Below are 6,000 nucleotides of genomic sequence, written 5' to 3'. Positions count from 1 at the left end.
AGAGGGTTACAGTAATCCATGCGGGAAATTACTAGAGCATGGACAAGCTCCTTGGTAGCATCTTGCGTAAGAAAGGGGCGGATGCGGGCTATGTTTTTGAGTTGGAACCTACAGGACTTGGCAACAAACTGGATGTGAGACTCAAAGGTGAGACCAGAGTCAAGTATGACGCCAAGACAGCGCGCTTGTAGGGATGGACTTATGTGGATATCACTGACTTGAAGGGAGAGTGAGAGAGGAGGATCAGTATTAGGAGGAGGAAAGACAAGGAGTTCAGTTTTAGAGAGGTTAAGTTTGAGAAAGCGTGACGACATCCAGTCAGAGATGGAAGAGAGGCAAGCAGTGACACGTTGCAGGACGGCCGGGGAGAGGTCCGGTGAGGAGAGGTATATCTGAGTGTCATCAGCGTACAGGTGGTAGTTGAATCCAAAAGAGGCAATAAGTTTTCCAAGAGAGGCAGTATAAAGAGAAAATAGAAGGGGACCAAGGACAGAGCCTTGGGGAACTCCAACCGAGACAGGGCGAGGGGAGGAGGTATCCTTGGAAAAGGAGACACTAAATGAGCGTTGGGAGAGATAGGAGGAAAACCAAGAGAGGACAGAGTCACAGAGACCGAGTGATTGAAGAGTTTGAAGGAGGAGAGAATGATCAACTGTGTCAAAGGCAGCAGAGAGGTCAAGGAGAATTAATATGGAGTAGTGACCTTTGGATTTAGCGGAGATTAGGTCATTAGTCACTTTGATAAGAGCGGTCTCAGTAGAGTGGAGAGGGCGGAAGCCAGACTGAAGAGGGTCAAGGAGAGAGTTGGAATTAAGGAAGTGAGACACACGGGTAAAGACAAGTCTTTCCAAAAGCTTTGATGAGTAAGGGAGCAGGGATATGGGACGATAGTTCGAGGGGGAGGACGGGTCAAGAGATGGTTTTTTCAGGATAGGTATTACAGTGGCATGTTTAAGGTCAGCAGGAACAGTGCCAGAAGAGAGAGAGCAGTTAAAGATGTGTGTTAGGATAGGCACAAGACAAGGGGAGAGAGATCTGATGAGGTGAGATGGGACAGGATCAAGTGGGCAAGTGGTGGGGCGAGAGGAATGGAGAAGTGCAGCCACCTCTTGTTCAGTAGCTGGGGAGAAAGTCTGAAGGGTAGGGAAAGCATGATTTATGTGTGGTTGAGAAAGAGAACGGCAAGGAGGGGAGAATTGTTTCCTTAGCTGTTCAATCTTGTCAGTAAAGTAATATGCAAAGCTATCAGCTGTAAGGTTAGTTTGGGGGGTGGCCACAGCAGGGCGGAGAAGGGAATTAAAAGTGTCAAAGAGACGTCTGGGATTGCGGGAGCATGAACTAATGAGAGAGGAAAAGTAGGACTGTTTGGCGAGGGCAAGGGCTGCGCTGTACGAAAGCAACATGAATCTATAATGAAGATAGTCTGCCTGGGTGCGGGACTTCCTCCAGGAGCGTTCAGCACAGCGGGAGCAACTCTGCAGATAGCGTGTTGATTTATTATGCCAAGGTTGGGGTCGTGTTCTCCTCGTGGTGCATGTTTGGAGTGGGGCTGCAGTGTTCAAGGCAGATGTGAGGGTAGTGTTATATGTGGAGATGGCCAGTGAGGGACAGGAGAGGGAAGGGATGGATAGCAGTTGTGAATCAATGTCAGCCGACAGCTGCTGGAGGTCAATAGAGTTAAGGTTCCTCCTGAGCTGAGGGGGGTTAGGCTGAGGTTGTTGGGTGAGGGGGTAATTGAGAGCAAACGATAAGAGGTGGTGATCAGAGAGAGGAAATGGAGTATTGCAGATATTAGATAATGTACATGAATAGGAGAAAATAAGGTCGAGGGTATTGCCAGCTACATGAGTGGGAGAATTAGCCCACTGCAATAGTCCAAGGGAGGAAGTATAATACTAAGAAACGAATAAAACTACCGACCACAGGTAGCTACAGTTGTGGAACTCTTTTCGGATGGAATTGCACGAACAACTGGTGAACTTAAACTTTACTCGACGTTATTGAGAACTGTGTTCGTGGGATCTGAGCGCTATTCGCCTATAATATGCGCTCAGATCCAAGCTATCTGGGGGGGTGTGGAACATGGGGACTTCGTTCAGCGAAACATGAGTTATTGATTTTAATACAGTTTTGTTAAAAGGTAAAAAGCACATGTTTCTCTCTGCCCAGAAATAATTAGGTTCTCTGCAACCACTTAAGTTAATTATCTCCAGGATATAGAGGAGGGGTAAGTTAATTATCTCCAGGATACAGAGGAGGGGTTACACTCTTCCTGTGGGTGTGTATAAGAATTGTACTGTATACGGATTGGTTCTGCATATTTTGTTACAGTCTTCCACAAGGTCCCATGTGGGAGTTCCCTTGCTGGGAGACCATCATAAAAGGGCTGAGTTTGGCCATCAATAAACACATTCGTTTTACCCCTTCATGAAGTCTCGACTCATGTTTGGGGAATTGGGAGCTATAATCACTACTTCACTCTTTTAAGCTTGGATTTCGGGAGACGCTTCAAGGATCAGCGCTGCACGGATAGCAGGATCCTTTACAACTTCCTTTAAAAGTTTTTATCTCATGCTCTGTAATATGAAATGTAATCACACACAAGAGGATCCAGCAGGGTCTAGAAGGCTATTGACAGAGCAGGAGTCACATTTGAAATTAAACAGAACATGCCATTAAGGAAGTATAAACATTAGACCTCATTTTACAGGAAGTGTTATGAAAGGCTTGTAGCGGAGCTGCAATATTAAATCCCAAGATCTCCGCTGGTATAGAAGGTAATCCAAAGTAAAGCGCTGGAAAAGAAGGCAATATCCCAAATCCCCCAGTAACCGGATTAAACACAGTTCAGGGAGTCAACTGACAATTTTATTCACGGCTGTTAGCCTATGCATGCTCTCTATTCTAAAACCCACAAATAAATTTTTACACCAGGTTAACACAGCTATTTCAGACAACCTTTAAATGTTCTGCAATATGACCTAAAGTGGATAGGTTTGCCACAATGCTCCCCCAGAACCAAGCCGGCATACACAGTCTGATCCCAACGGATCGGCTTGGGGATGTCCGGAGTATTACCCATACAAATAGGGTTGCAGCTTTTTAAGGGCCCACCCCACGCTGATCTCTAGGACACGGCTGAAGGTCCAGGTGAACAAAACCTGGAAGTAGGTATGCTAATGTTTTCCCTGTGCCCGTCTGGGCGATACCAATAAGGTCTGTTCCCTGCAGTATAACTGGCCACGCTACCTGAGCCTCAGAGTGATCGGATGGAGCCGTGGTGTAGGCCTGCTGTCGAGTAACAGGGTATGCTTCTTGGACGGTGGGTTGGGAAACAAAGGCGGATGTGAGCTCCCCCAAGTCGTTGCCCAAGATCACATCAGCTGGCAAATCCTGCATAATCCCCACCTCCACATTCCCATGCCCCACTCCCCAATCCAAATGTACCTTGTCAGTGGGGACTTTGTAAATTGCTCCCCCTGCCACTCGTACGGCCACACAGTCCCCAGTGAGATTGTTCTTTGGAACCAGATGATTACGGACCAGAGTCAAGGTGGAACCAGATTCACGTAATCCTTGTATACTCTTTCCCTCCATGTGTACCACCTGGCAGTGCCCCTGTAGGTTGTCTGAGGCGGCTTGTATGGGGTTCACTTCGTGCAGGGTTCCCAGGGGTTCTTCTACGGATATGGCTGTCGTGTGTGGGACAAAGGGTTCTTTTTGGTAACCGCAGCTCGGTTATGGGGTGGTGGCCCCTGGTTATGCCAGGTTGGTCGGTTCCTGTTCCGTCGGCAATCTCTTTGAATATGTCCTTGCTGGTTGCAGGTATAGCAGCGGGTTGGCGGTTGTGTATTGTACCTGGGAGGGTACGAGTTGTTGCTTACCCCTGGTCGTGGATGGGCCGAAGTGGTCACTGCTGGAAGAGGGGCGGTAGATACATAAGCGGACCGGTGTTGCCTGTTGTCTGTGACTTGTACCGACATCACATCGTGTAGTATCCCCAGGGGCTCTTCGGTCTGATTAAAAAGTATCTCCTGGGTTGCTGGCTCCGCTTGGTAGTGGTGGGTGGCTGCTCTTGGTGCTGGATTCTGCTGTACCTAGCTCCATGCTTGCGGCTCCGGTTCTGGGTACACTCTCTCGCCATGTGGCCCCATTGTTTGCACGTATGGCATTGTATATTCGCTCTGCCATTATACCTGGAGGGTGGAGTGTGCACCCCCGGGGTTGGCCATAATGGGTTTGCTGTAGATGCAGTAGGGGTAGCTGTATGAGGTTGAGCGGTGGGTTGAGGGTACCCTCGGTTGAGGTTACCGTGATGCCTCCTGGCATCATAGTGCTGGTCTGCTAATCTTGCAGTTTCTGTTAGGGTGAGGTTTTTTTTTTTTTATCTCTCACCCATTCCTGTGCCTCTGGGGACAGATCATTGAAAAACTGTTCTAACAGCAGCAATTGCCATAACTCCTCCATGGTGGTTGCTTGACTGGCTTGTATCCACCCCTGGGAGGCTTGGTCCAGTTTGTGGGCCCACTCTGCGTGGGAATCTTTCTCTGGTTTGAAACCCTCGAAACTTGCGCCGGTATGCCTCTGGGGTAATGGAGTATCTTTCCAGTATAGCCTGTTTTACCCGGGCATAATCTTTACTGTCCTCCCTGGGTACAGCCCGATAGGCTTCGGCTGCCCGACCTGACAGTTTGCCTGCCAGTAAAGGTAGCCACACTGCCTGCTCCAAATCATGCAGGTCACATAGCCTCTCAAAGTCTTGTAGATACCCATCAATCTCGTCTTTCTCTTCACAGAACATTTTAAACGCATGGTATGGGATCTTAGGCTTTACCTGGCTGACGACTGAAGCAGTAATAGACTCTGCACTGGGAGGAGCATCCTGCGGTCCGTGTGCCATCACCTACTCCTGCACATCCGCCATCAGTACTGTCAGTATTTCTAGTGGTACTGGCTGGGGTAAAAATTCCATCCTGGTCCTCATTTCCTTTTGGAAGGGGGTTTCTCCCATGGCTGGTGGGGGTGTAACGCTGCAAGCTCTGTCTCCCTCCATCAGTTCGGCAATCAGCACAGCTTTTGGCTTATTGCTGGCTATCTTACCCCTGGCTTCCAATACTTCCTTTAACGTCTGCCGTTTCAATGCAGTGTAGTCTGTCTCCATTCACCTCTGTGTTCGGTTCTTTGTTGTATCCGAATTGCCATTCACTTTCCTGTTCGGTAGTTTCAATTACCCAAACACCGCTTTTCGGCTGTAAGATTGGATCCCGTCGCTTGCCACCAATTGTAGCGGAGCTGCAATATTAAATCCCAAGATCTACGCTGGTATAGAAGGTAATCCAAAGTAAAGCGCTGGAAAAGAAGGCAATATCCCAAATCCCCCAGTAACCGGATGAAACACAGTTCAGGGAGTCAACTGACAATTTTATTCACGGCTCCAGGAGTTTACTGACAATTTTATTCACGGCTGTTAGCCTATGCATGCTCTCTATTCTAAAACCCACGAATTTTTACACCAGGTTAACACAGCTATTTCAGACAACCTTTAAATGTTCTGCAATATGACCTAAAGTGGCTAGGTTTGCCACAAGGCTGTGTAAGTCACATGTTGTCAGGATTACTAGTTGATCCAGCACGTAGAACCGTGTCACACAGATGACTAATAGGTAACGTATTACCGGGCCTTAGAATGGCCGGACTTAACGTATCAAAGAATAGTCAGGATACTTGCCACGGTCAGGGGATACAGAAAGAGACACAACGATAAGAGAAAGCCAGAAGTCAGGGATACAGAATACAGGGAAGTCAAAAATCAAAGCCAAAGTCAAAAACCAGAAGAAACTTGAATTAGGAACGCGCTCTCGGACAACCACAAGGGAAACCACGACAGGGCACTGAGCAGGATGAGAACTGGTCCTAAATACCCCTCCTGTAGATCTGATAGGCTGTAACCGTGTGGACAGTAAATGCCATTAACCACATTTTTATAAGCGGCTGAATACG

This window comes from Pelobates fuscus, chromosome 10, assembly GCF_036172605.1.
Source record: "Pelobates fuscus isolate aPelFus1 chromosome 10, aPelFus1.pri, whole genome shotgun sequence".
Classification (NCBI taxonomy): domain Eukaryota; kingdom Metazoa; phylum Chordata; class Amphibia; order Anura; family Pelobatidae; genus Pelobates; species Pelobates fuscus.
The sequence above is the reverse complement of the archived record's forward strand: the minus strand, read 5'-3'. Positions refer to the sequence as shown.